We start from the raw sequence: 14,470 nt of genomic DNA on the forward strand, positions 1-14,470 counted from the left end.
CATGAGTGATCAAGAGTATTTAATCACACAGAACAGGATACGCAAAGATAAACTGGAGCAAATGGAAAGAAGTATTAAGTACAGCAATCAAGATATGTGATTTAGTCTGCCTTGATTGTGACAGATTAATGTTTCAAAAGTAAGTTTTTTTTAATTTCAGATGATGCAAGCAAACGTGTACATTGATTTGCTAGAAAGTCTGTGAATTCCAGAAAGTCTGTGAACCCTACTCGTGCAATATATGTCAAAATTTCATGTTCACTTACTTCTCGGGAACCTTACACAACATGAACAATTAGATTTCAGACTTCTGGTTTCTGCCCTTAAAATTAAATGCATCTACCTATCTCTCAGGTTTACATAGAATTGAAATTCCCATTAAATCCAAACGGCAAAAAATTGTTTACTACAGTAACTTAAAAGAAAACAACATTTGGGAAGCTTCAGAATAATCTCCATCTTAGGCCTTTGTGTATGCTTTCAAGGAAAGCAAGTTGATGGAAGGAGGAGGGAGAAGTGAATGGCTCAGTTGTGCACGTGGGCCTGAAGGGGGAGAAATTGTTTCGTGCTCGGGACTGCTTTGGGCATCCCTAGCCATGACAATTTCATGCAATGGAATAGTGGCACTTTTTTTCTTTTTCTTCTGAAAGCAAATTAACTCAAGCTGATCCAATAGAGTTTTGCAATTAGAAAAATTTACTATTTTACTAACCAAATCTTAAAAATATTTAAAATTTTGAAATATATTGCATAGAAATTGAAATCGGGAAACTGATGGAAGATTTTGGAGGAAAAAGAAAAGGAGGTATTTGAAGTAATTCTAAATTCTAATACAAAATACATTATTTCAAATTTTTTTCATGTTTATATTCACCATCTCTTGAGATACTGAGGTATACAGATGCATAGAAATGTAAATATTATTTTTTCAGCAAACCTATATAGATTTGGATGATTAACATTGTTTTTCCTCACAAAATTCCACCACAAATTATGAAGCACTGCTATTGATTATCATCCTCATTCATATGCATTGAAGCAATGGAAAATTCTCCATCAGCCAACATAAATATGCAAGTAATTGATTTCCAGCACATGATTACTGAAGAGGAGCTCGAGGACAGGGTTTTGAGGTTTGCAGCCACACGTGGTGTAGGCGGAGAATCTTGCATGTAGGTACGGCAGGATCCACCACCTCTCTAACGCACCATATCCACAGCTCCCTTTGCAAGAAAGAGCTGCCAGCACCTTTGATCCAAGCTGCAAATATGATGTCAGCCATCTCTTTGAAATTAGTATTATGCCAAATAAGCTGGAACCCCTCAGCTTCTTGTAATTTTTATACATATAATGTTTATTTTTATTTAGTATTGCATATACTGCCTGTTCTTCACATGGGAAAAAAAAGGGGATAGTCACCCTCCTAAGATATAAGCACAATCTACAAAGCAGAAGAACTGACAAATTTTACGGTAAAAGAAGAGGTCTAAAACCAGAGAAGTTGTTTTGATGCTTAGATACTTGGTACAGTGTACTCAAACTTGGGTATACTGGGGGACCTTAGTCTCTTCATTAGTGTCAGTCAAATAACTAACAATGACAGATCACGTCATGAGTCACTACCCTTGTCCTGCCACTTGCTTGTGTTCATAATCATATCACTAAATAAACCAGTAGCACAGTTTTTTTTCAAGTAGAACTCAAATGCAGAAAGGAATAGAGGATCACATTCAGATTACTCACAATGGATTTAAGCAAGGTCTTTCAAACAATGTTCATAAAGTTGGAGCTTTCAGGAGGAATGGGAAAATTTGTTTTTCCTCTGTATCAAGTCTTATATTTAAATGATTAATCCTTAAAGCATATACTGCCTACAGAACGTAACTGATGTAGTTTATCTTTCAATAAAATTATGTTCTTACTTGAGGTCATAAGCTATCCAGTTCCCCCTTCCTGCTAAGTCCACACACGTTTCTTTTGCTGGGTAAACAAACATACCTATTTTATTTTTATTTTTTCTTTTAACTCAATCAAATTTATATGGTTCTTAAAGAGTACTGTAAAGCATACTCTAGCAATACTCCCCCTCTGAGTTGCAAGACTTGTAAATAAATCAGGTATGGAACTTTCAGTAAACCTGATCAATTTACTTTAATGTTTTTATAGGAACTTTAAAAATACCACATAGAATTTTTGACGACTTTTTGGGGTACGGGGTTTTTTTAGGTAAATTATTTAAAATGTAATTTTAAAACATAGCCAAAATATAACAGCAATATTAGCAAGAGCTTCTCATTAAAAGGCTAACATTTATTCATTCAAAGATAAGTATTTATAATTCCTTTAAAAAAAAAAAAAAACCAACCACAAGTAATTATGACACTTGAAAACAGAAAAGAGTTTCCAAACTCTTTTTTTTGTACATGAAGTCAAATAGCATGTCTTCAGTTCTCTGCTCAGCATGGCTATGCAAAGCCAACTAATTGACTTCACATAACCAATATTTAACATATACATTCCTTTTTAAAACTCCAAAACACACAAGTTCTCTGAACAGTTAGAAAGATAAGAAAAAGAAATTTGTAGGTGAATCAAATCTTATTAAAGGGTAAGGAAAGCATGTGTATGGGTAAATGTTTTATTTATCAGGTGCAAATGTAGCTTTAAGAAGTATTAATATAACTATGCTAATGTAAAAATATTAAATAATATTCACATGCCCTGGCACATCTAAGGCACCTACAAAGTGAGACTTATGACGCAGGTCCTGTGGCCACCCCATACTGACACTGGAAGCTGGAGGCCAGGAGCACTTTATGGCATATGAAACAGTACTGATACCTATGCTTAGGCGATTGCACCACTTTCTTCACCTCAATTTTCTATTTACTATAATGAGCACTTAGACTCCTGTTAACGATGTAGATACCTAGATACCCAGATTTTTTTCTCTGAATGGGAATCACAGAATCACGGAATCATGGAATCACAGAGTTTTCAGAGTTGGAAGGGACCTCTAGAGATCATCTAGTCCAACTCCCCTGCTAAAGCAGGATTGCCCAGAGCACATTACTCAGGACTGCATCCAGGCGGGTCTTGAAAATCTCCAGGGAAGGGGACTCCACAACCTCCCTGGGCAGCCTGTGCCACTGCTCTGTCACCCTCACCGTAAAGAAGTGTTTCCGTGTATTTGAACGGATCTTGCCATGTTCCAACTTGTGCCCATTGCCCCTCATCCTGTCACTGGGAACCACTGAAAAGAGCCTGGCTCCATCCTCCTTCAACCCACCCTTTAGATACTTGTACGCCATAATAAGGTCTCCCCTCAGCCTTCTCTTCTCCAGGCTAAAGAGTCCCAGCTCTCTCAGCCTTTCCTCATAAGGGAGATGCTCCAATCCCTTAATCTTCTTAGTTGCCCTTCGCTGGACTTGCTCCAGCAGTTCCCTGTCCCTCTTGAACTGGGGAGCCCAAAACTGGACACAGTATTCCAGTTGTGGCCTCACCAGTGCAGAGTAGAGGGGGAGAATGACCTCCTTCAACCTACTGGCCACACTCTTCCCTATGCAGCCCAGGATTCCATTGGCCTTTTTGGCAACAAGGGCACATTGCTGACTCATGGATAATCTACTGTCTACCACAACCCCCAGATCCTTCTCCTCCAAGCTACTTCCCAGCAGGTCCGCCCCTAAGCTATACTGGTGCCTAGCATTCTTCCTCCCCAGGTGCGGGACCTTGCACTTGCTTTTGTTGAACCTCATTAGGTTCTTCTCTGCCCAGCTCTCCAGCCTGTCCAGGTCACGCTTGATGGCAGCATGGCCCTCTGGGGTGTCAGCCACCCCTCCCAGTTTGGTATCATCGGCAAACTTGCTGAGGATACACTCTGTCCCCTCATCCAGCTCATTAATGAATATATTGAACAAAATTGGACCAAGTATTGACCCCTGGGGGACACCACTGGTTACAGGCCTCCAACTAGACTCTGTGCCGCTGATCACAACCCTCTGAGTTCTGTCCCGCAGCCAACTCTCAATCCACCTCACTGTCACCTCATCTAGCCCATACTTCCTCAGCTTCCTAATGAGGATGTCATGGGAGACAGTGTCAAAAGCCTTGCTGAAGTCAAGGTAGATGACATCTACAACTCTCCCCTCATCCAGCCAACCAGTTACAACATCATAGAAAGTTATCAGATTGGTCAAGCATGATTTACCCTTGGTAAATCTGTGTTGACCACTTCCAATAACTTCCTGTTCCTCAACGTGTTTGGAGATGACATCCAGAATGAGTCGCTCCATTACCTTCCCAGGGACGGAGGTGAGACTAACCGGTCTGTCATTCCCTGGGTCCTCCTTCTTCCCTTTTTTGAAGATCGGAGTGATGTCATCCTACCATTTGTCTTCAGGCTACATTTATGAAGAGTTATATTTTTTTACAGTTCATTATGCTAACAAGAATTAAGAAATGCTACTTTTTCCACTAGTATCGTGAAAGTCAATTGTTCAGCTGACTTTTAAACACATTTGGTGTTATCTCAAGATGAAGATGCGGCCAACAAGTGTCAGCACATGAAATCAGTTACAGAGAATAACATTGTAAAAGTAGTTGTATATTAACTCTTCAAAGAAAAGAGTTGTGATCAAAGGTTGATAGCTTTACTGGAGGGAGCTGAGTAAGACTGTAGCAGCCAGACAGCATTTTAATCAATTAAGCAGATTTCTAAAAATAACCTGACCTTTTTATTTTCCTTTTAATTGGGAAGATAATCCTCTGATATAAGAAATATAATTGGTCTGTGTCATGGATCTGAGCCTAGGCTTACAAGGGCTTTAAAATCACTTGTTTAAAGACAGAAATATGCTGGCATTTGATTTTTATGTTTGGCTTAGCACTAGGAAGATGTTGATCTGTAGCTACTAAAGAACATATGTCACATGGCTGCGTTGCAGTAGTTCAGAATTTTAAAAGTCTTTGCACAGTCTTCATTCAGGCCCCAGTGATAATCACTCAGCTGCCTTCTATAATCATGTATTCGAATTTCTCACAACACAACCCCTAAAATAGTTAACTCAAAAGAACAAAAGAACTTTTTGCAAGTATAATTTAGTATGCAGTACAAAAATATGCTGTCTTTATCATCGGGCTGAGACAATTACCATGTAGAACATTTCTGAATCTGATTGCACTGCAAATTAAACAGTAAATGTAGCAACAAATGGCTGATGTTTAGAAAGGGTATAGGTGAAATGCTTTTTTAAAATCTGGGTACAATTATTTCTGTATAATTCTATAATTATTATTTAATGAAGAGACTCTCCACTTTTCTGTTCTGAAGACTGTTTTTTAAATGTTGTATCTCTGCAGTAAACAGCCACTAATGAAATGTTAGCAGTGGCATAAAATATATTACATAAAACCACCTGATGCTGTCTATTGTATTCTGATACAAAATGTACTCCACTCATGCTAACACAAAATGAAAGGGAAGCAAAACCATATAACTCTAAGATTAGAAGGGACCTTGAAAAGTCACCTGGGTCATCATCTAACATTGAAGCCATCCTAACAAATGCTTTTCTAATCTGGGCTTGAAAACCCCTGTGGAAGTTTTATAACATCCTGCAGAAGTCTGGTCCACTGCCTCATAACATTAAAAAGAAAATGAATATCTTATCTATCTTTTTTTTTTTTACAAGTTGGACTGATTTTTACTTGTCCTTTCCTACTCTCTTCATTACTTCTTCATAGCAATCCTTTATAGTTAGAAGACTATGTCTTTCTACTTCCTGCAGCCAGCAAAGAAAATTTGATTATTTTTCACTTCATGCACTCTCTAACATGGTTGCCATATCTGTTAGCCTCTTGTAGACTCTTTTTTCTTTCTTAAGTGTGGTACCTAAAATTGACTGTGGTACCACAACCAAGTATCACCAGTGCTAAGCAGACCTGAATAATTGTATTGCCCGTTGCGGAGGCTTGAGAGAAAGCTTCTGTCACAGAGCGCTCGGCATCCAGTTGTCTGCTTCGGTCCACTGCCCCATTATGGTCAACGGTAGGGAACATTGTGTCCACATCTTAGCCTTTCACACATACAGACTTCTTCGGTTTAGTTTAAATGCACTTTCTTTTTCATAATTTAAGCCAGGTCTTTAATATTAAAATGTTTCTCTTAACCATTTATTACTGATCTGAAACTAGTTAATGACATACTACAGAACTTTTCTGGGACAAAATCTGACTAGTTTACAGCTCTTTTGTCCCTATTTTTTTTTTCACTTTTGAAGATAAGTTTATGAGGTTTTTTTTCCATTTCCAGTCCTCTAAGGTTTTTGCTACTCATCACATTTTCTATAAGTACCATTAATGTTTCAAATTCTTCCCACAGTGCCATAAATACGTACTTGTAACTTAAATAATAATAATACCTGAGTATTATTTGCCTTGTTCTTTCCAGAATCAGACCTGCTTCATGATCTTCTTGTTAAACATAACTTTTGCCATAGAGTTGCAATTTAGACTTCAAAAAAGAAAGAACTAAAAGTTTCAACTATTATTTGCTCTTCTTTTCCAATTAGTCTTGGACCTGTATTTCTTTTAGCTTTCCTTTTATGCAGTTTTAGGACCTGACCTTTTTTTCTTTTATTTCTCTTGCTAATTGAAACTCACGTGCTCCGTTGCATTTATGGATTTGTCCTTACAAGTATGAGCTCTTCCTTTCTAATCTTACTCAATTAGGAGTAAGTCAAAAATGACTTACATCCATAGGACCCTTTTATATGATTTCTTTTTGCTCTTCAAGTCACTGAGGATACACTGACACAGTTAAAATGGTTTCTAATCACGCTTTCCATCTTCTTTTTTGCATTAGCTAGTTTGCTATTGTGCATTAATATGGTTTCTTTCAGTAACTGCCACTTTTGCTTCATTCTTTTATCTCTCAGATTATCTTCCCAAATAACCTATCATATGAGTTTCCTGAATTCCCTATCATAGCTTGACTTCTTAAAGTATATTATTTTCAGTTCTTCCACCACATGTGTTTCCCTTAGGATAGTTAACTTCATAATTTTGTGATTACTTTCACCCCATACTACAACGCAACTTTGGCATCTCAAAAAACTCTCCCTTTTAGGCGGAAGTAAATCTAAATTAGCTAGTCCCCTTCTAACTTCCTAAATAGTTTGTTCTCAGCACTTTTCATGAGCACAATTGTCAGTCTATACCCTGTCATATTATTTCTCCAGCAAATATTTGGTTAAAATTCTCTGCTGCCACCACGTTCTAATCTTTGAATAGGCTAAGAAAAGCTTCATTGAACTCTTCCACAAAGGTCTGTATAGATTTCTGCCATTATGCCATTCTTCTTATTTTTTCTTTTACCAGGGCAAAGAATATTAGCCTGTCAATTCTTAACAAATTCTAGTCATAAACGTGGTGAATATACACAGTGTTTCTTTCCTCACCTGTCTTTCCTGGAGTATCAACACTCCAAACTAAAAATATGTTCCCCAGAATTTCTGTGATACTAATCATGTCATATAAAGAGTTTCACCAATATTTCTAGATCTTCCAAGCAATTTCATGTTCTTGAGTTGCGTTTCCAAGATGTGGCACTTTGGTATTTTGCAATCGGGTTTAAGCTTGCTCTATGATTCTCTAAACTCTGTGCTATAGTAGCAGTTGGTATACTGCCAAGTCACATCAGTAATCTGAGTTAAAGCTGGTGTTGTTATTAAGCCTGGGTGATTTGCAGGGGCTTTACAAAAGGTGACAAAGAAAAGCAGCTTCGCTTAGGCTATTCTGCTATTTACACAGGTGAGATTTCTAATGGAGACGGCCCTTACACTGGAAATTCTTTATTTGAGAATCACTTCATCATTTGTGCAAGTCTGTTATCTTGGGTGGAGTTTACCCATTGATAAAACAGCCAGGTGGGTACATACTTAGCTCTGACAGCACAAAAGAAGCACAAGGATGCTTGCTGGGAAAGATGTTTAGGGGAGGTGACCCGAACTGTCAGATGATGTTTCTGGTATTTTGTGATAAATATGTGAATAATTCCTCAGTGCACAGAGTTACTGAAGAACAATGTGGGTCGTGTTCTTAGCTGATGTAAATTATCATGCCTCAGTTTACTTCACACATGATATTACATCATTTCAAAACTTGTTACACTATTTTTTCGTATTACGTGTAAAGGTTTGCAATGGTGTTACATATTAGTTACTCATCTAAATGAAAATTATTTGCTTGCATACAATGTAGTGCTGGACAGCAGTGACCAGGACTGCTGTTTACAGATTTGAATCTACTCTAATTAAATATGACAGATGCCCATTAAGTGTAATGGGAGTGGGATCAACTCTCCGTCACAAACAGGAAAGGAAAATATTCTTCAATAAGATGCTCGGAGCTATGTCTAGTGATAAAATATGACTGTAAGATAAGAAATGAGCTGAAAGTATTCTACAACTAAAATGCTCCCAAGAATGATTTAACAGTAATACTTTAGAATAAGAACACATCATTTCTAGTTTGTACCAAAGTAAAATACAGACATTATTGCTTCAACAAACTGGATAGCTCAGCATCATCTTTGTGGGCACTTGTAGGACACTCTTAAGTGAGTGTTCACTGATGTGAGAAAAAGGTCATCCTAGATGTGTCATCTCAGATATTTCACAAACCAAAGGAACTGGTGTTTCCACACATTAAGGAGCTAATTCTGACTCTGCCAGAAACCTTGGCTGTGCATAGCTGTATTTCCTGAGGTGGAGAGCAAGAAGCACATTATAATTCTTGGACCCAAAATCTATTTTCCCTTTGCTGCAGAAAGAGGGGAGAAACGATCTGTGCTTGCCTTATACTTGTCTCAGTAAGGTTGCTCAAAAGAGTATCACAGAACCTGTGCTGGTGTTCATACTCAGTTCTGTCCATTTCTGTCCCTTCTCCTCATCTCTCTAAGCACTTGCATATATGCAGAAGTTGTGATTTCAGAATGGTTACTTTTCCTCTACTCAGCTGCTCATGTTGTAAGCAGCGGGTGCTGGGAAGGAAAGAATTTGCATACAATCTCTTGCATCTTTTAGTAGGTGATAAAAGGTGGACATGAAATGTATCAAAGCTAGAAGTGACCAAGGAACCTGAAGCTCAGGTATGGTAGAAGAGAAATTTATTAGTGCAATTATACTATCGTGTTCTCAAAGAGAAGCTGTGACAATCTGTGATATTAACAATGAAATAATTTCAAGCACTGACAACAGATCAAGCTGAACCATAGGAAACGTGAGTGATAGATGCAGAAAAAAAAAACCACAGAGAATCTTTTTCTGTAATCAGGAACATTTTGAAACAGTAGTTAAGAAACAAATTACAACCAGATTGCAGAATAAATTCTGTGAAACATGCAGCCAATTCAGGTCTTTAATAATGGGAGCAATTACAGTTTGCTGTGTTCACATAGCTATGGTTAAGACTGCGTCGCCATTTCTATTGTAACTCCATATTTCCATGGGCTTATAACTCAGCTGTAGATGCTGGGAGTTTTTGTTGTTTCTGTTTTGCACTGAAGCTTAGATTTCTTATGCAATTTCACTTGCAAAATATTTAACCTTATTAAATACAGAGGTTTAGAAACAAGCTATAATATAGTCAGTGTGGTCTGACTCTTTCTAGCCGAAGTGTGCTTTGAGCACATATGGTATGATGTGAAATGTTGGGTTTAGACAATGGTAACTGAGACCAAGATAAACTTTGTGTATGTATCAGTGCATCTGTACTTGTCAAGCCAGTAAAGCATGTGTGATTCCACTTTAAGTGCATTTTAAAGTCAACTGAAGTAAGACTACAAGATTGGGCTGAGTTAAGCCTTTATGCAGGTGTACATATGGCTAAAGCAGAACCATAGGCATCTTTTTAAAAAGCTGCTATTTGAGAAAGATTGTCTAGAAATTAATGACTGATTGAGGAACAGTTTTTCTAGATTGAAAATAGAAGATAGTTGTTCAAGAAAGCTTAAATGCATATCTCCCTCACTTCAGTACCCCTGGCTGGCACTGAGTATGCCTTCTCCATTATGTGGCAGAACAGTAGCTGTGGGGCTGTTCTCCTGTTGCAGCCGTAGAAAGTGCCTATGATTAACTGCAAGACTTGTATAATGGATCATATATTGGAAGACTTATCGTGTATTCTAAAATACTCTTCTAGGATACAGCCAATAGTTGTTTTGTCCAAAATCCACATTGACTAAGTGTGTATGATAATTTATTTTTTTAAAAAAGGCATTATAGTTATATTAAAAGTGCCTTAGTAGCAGCATTCTGCGCAGTATTTGTGTTAGCCAGAATTGTGATAAGCATAACAATTTACATTTGTAGAGTTGCTTTTATCCTATGGGATTTCTGAGTTGTTTACAAGTATTAATACTATTTGTTTTAGTAGTTGTTTATCTTAGTTTTAAAGGAACCTAATCACATGTTTACGTTACATTAATTTTGCACTTTGAGACACTTCTCGTGTGCCTTGCCATTGCTAAGAATAACCGGTATAATTTAATTTAATTTTGTTGCTGTTATTTCCCATAAGTAACTCTTGCAAAAACAGTTTAAATCAAATACTTCCAGCTCTACAATATCTCTTGGTTTATGCTTTGGTTTCATGCAAGCAGGAGCAGCAGCAGCAGTTGTTGCCACATGCTGAGAAGAGTGCGAGGCTTGTGAGGTCTCCAGAGGCTGGCTGTCCCCGCGGCCAGTTCAAACCATGGGAAGTTGCATATAAGTGGCCCCTGGGGACCAGGAGCACCACAAACAGGTTGTGCAAACTGGGAGAGCTGCCTGAGAGAAGCGGTACAGCAGTTTGCCTGGCAGTTTGTGCAAGAAGGGCAATGCACTCTGCCAGTTGTCAGGCTGCTGCCTACTCTGCTCGGCCTCAGGCCTATGCTGCAGCCCTGACAGTCACCCCAGATAGCTGTTGCCTGTGCAAACCTACCCTGCAGCTTGAAGGCTCCAGGGAATTAGAATGGCTTATTAGGCAATGCTTTGAGATCTTCCGAAGTGTGGTGGTAGAGACCAAGCGAGGGATGTGTTCTGTAGCAGCTGGGAACCATCTACTTAGCCAGGCTAGCCTGGGACAAGTGGAGGTGGCCACCCAGACAAAGCTTTCTTTCAGGTAAGCTGCTGCCCAGATGGAGGACTGCAAACTACTCAATGTTCCTGGGAGGAGGAGAGTGCAAGCTCCATCTTTGCAAGGTGTGCTCTGCTGGAGTCTCTCAGGCAGAGGCTGGAGAAGACCACACCAGTTGCACACACTGAAAGATGCAAAAGGAAGCAGAGAGTGCTGGTGACGGGTGACTGACTCTCTGCTGAGAGGCACCAAGTCACCCATCTGCTGGCCTGATATACAGTCAGGGAATCCCACGGGCAGAGGCTCTAGAAGGAAGGGCGGTGGCAAGAGAGCTGGTTGTTATTCAAGCACTGCTTTGTCCAAGCTCAAGATTGGTGCATCCCTAGGAGCAAGAAATCAGGCAAAGGAGGCAGGAGAGCTGCATGGATGAGTATGGAGCTTCTGGAAAAACTCAGATGGAAGCAGGAAGTTTACAGAACGTGGAAAAAAGGACTGGCCACTTGGGAGGAGTATAAGAACATTGCCAGAGTGTGGAGGGATGCAATGAGGAAGGCTAAGGCCCACTTATAATTAAACCTGGTGAGGGATGTCAAGGACAACAAGAAGGGCTTCTTCAAATACAACAGTAGTAAAAGGAAGACTAGGGAGGATGTGGGCCCACTGCTGAATGAGGTAGGTACCCTGGTGACATCATGCAGAGAAGACAGAGTTACTGAATGCCTTCTTCTCTTCAGTCTTTAATGCTAAGACCACCCCTCATGAATCTCAGACCCTGGAAGTATGAGACAGAACCTGGAGAAAGGAAGACTCCTTTGATCGAGGAGGATTGGGTCACAAGATTGGCTGACTTAGTGAACTGCGCTTTAAACTAATGAACTTAGGGTCTGGGGTCTAAAGTCATGACACTTTTGTACTCACAATCAACAGAGTGGATAAGCGAACCTACCACAGTAGTGAGGAATGTCCCCCAGCCCTCCAAAAAGGTTCCACCAAAAAGGTGAGACAGTCAACAGTCCAGTTAACTGCTCCTCTATACCAATGCACACAGCATGGGTAACAAAAAGGAGCTGGAAGCCACTCAGCAGCTGGAAAGCTATGATCTGAACACTGTCACTGAAACTTGGTTGGATGAACCACATGATTGGAGCACTGCATTTGATGCCTGTAAATCGGGACTGGTGCTGTTCAGTATCTTTATTAATGAGACAGACAGTGGGATTGAGTGCACCCTCAGTAAGTTTGCTCCACGCTGAGTGGTACAGTTGATTTGCTGGAGGGAAGGGATGCCATCCAGAGGGACCTTGACAGGCTTGAGAAGTGGACCAATGTGAACCTCATGAAGTTCCACAAGGCCAAGTGCAGGGTCCTGCAACTGGGTCAGGGCAATCACCAGTATCAGTACAGGCTGGAGGATGAATTGATTGAGAGCAGCCCTGGGGAGAATGACTTGGGTGTATTGGTAGATGAAAAATTAGATGCAAGACAGCAAAAGGCACTTGAAATGTGGCCAGCATGTCAAGGAAGGTGATTGTCCCCCACTACTTGCTCTCCTGAGACCCTACCTGGAGTACTGCACCCAGCTCCGGGGTTCCCAGTATAAGACATGGACGTGTTAGAGTGGGTCCAGAGGAGGGCCACAAAAATGATCAGAGGTCTGGAACACCTCTCCTCTGAAGAAAGATTGAGAGAGTTGAGGTTGTTCAGCCTAGTGAAGAAAAGGGTCTGTCTAGAACTTATTGTGGCCTTTCAATGTATAAAGGGGGCTTATAAGAAAGACGGAGAAAGATTTCTTACCAAGGCCTGCAGTGACAGGACAAGGGGGGGATGGTTTTAAACTGAAAGAGGGTCGATTTAAATTGGACGTAAGGAAGAAATTCTTTACAATGAAGGTGGTGAGGCGCTGGAACAGGTTGCCCAAAGAAGTTGTGGCTGACCCATCACCCAGTCTAGTGAAAGATGTCCCTGCTCATGTCAGGAGATTTGGAACTAGGTGATCTTTAAAAGTGCCTTCCAGCCTGACCTATTATATGATTATATGAATCAATGGTTCTATGCTTACAAGTGCCTTAGAGCTAATATTGTTAGAAAACATCTGCATACACTCACACACCAATAAATGATTTGCAAGAGTTTCTTGGGGCTTAATCAGGAACTTTAAGTTTTAGCTGAATCATACTGTGTTTTGAGGTTGGTCCTGCCCCTATTGAAACAGCAGAGTTTCACAATTGACCCTCACAGGAAGAAAATTTCATGTGTAATTAGATGCACCATTAAAGCAAGAAAAGATCTTAAACAGCACATTCTCCATGACACTGATTTCCACCAGTGCCCTTCATACTGAAATCTACTTTCTGTTCCCGTTGGATCCCATTTTGATTGTCTTAAATGTTAAGAGAACTCCTGAGATTTTAATCTTTGCCTGATTTAGATGGTTAGTCTTCAACTCCTTTATGTGATTTTTGTCCTGCCTTTCTTCTGTCACTGTGTAATAGTTCAAATACATCAAATATGCAAAGAATATACTATTTTGGTCTGCAAAGAAGTTTATCTCAGTTATGATGTTCTGCCGAGATTAGTTAGATTGGAGAGATACACTGTGCTATTTATGATGTTATCTATAAGGTTTACAAGGAAAGCGTCCATGCTATGGTAAAGAAGCAGGAAAGTCCCCTACAAAATATGCCCCTAGTGTGGTCACTCACAAAAGCAGTACAATGTGTACTCAGTCCTTTGGTAGTGTCGGAGATTGATTCTGTGTGGTTTCCACATGAGGAAGATAATCTTGCACATACCCACACTATCCTCCTCCTGCTCATCTGTGCATTAAAGATTTTTGCCTTTACCATCCTCAGTCAGTTCTCGGATCTTCAGGTATTCATCAGGGAGTCACCTGCCTCCTACCACTAACAGCTGCTGTCCCCTTTGTTACACTCAATGTTGCAGTCTGACAAAACTGGACAGTAATATAAAACCCCCAAAAATATAAACCTATGGCAGCCCTTTGGACTAGCTGACATAGCCCCAGAGACCTGGTCGTTGGGCTGTTCCTTCCATAACTTATGTCAGGATGGAAGCTTGACAAAATTGTCTTTAACGGAAATCATTATATATAGTCTAGTTGTTGGCAAAATGTTATAACTTATGTGAGGTAGCCAGTGGATGCTACTAACCCATCAGAAGGTGGGAGAAATCAAATGGATATTTGCATATCTAAAGGCTGATGGATATTTTGTTACATTAGCTATATAATCTTGTAAACATGTTAAACTAATTTAATATTGTTCAACGCAAATTTGACTAAGGTCTAGTAAGACTTTCACTAACTTTCCTTATAAGAATACCTTATAGTGAA

Source organism: Vanellus vanellus, assembly GCF_965231255.1.
Source record: "Vanellus vanellus genome assembly, chromosome: 1".
Lineage (NCBI taxonomy): Eukaryota > Metazoa > Chordata > Aves > Charadriiformes > Charadriidae > Vanellus > Vanellus vanellus.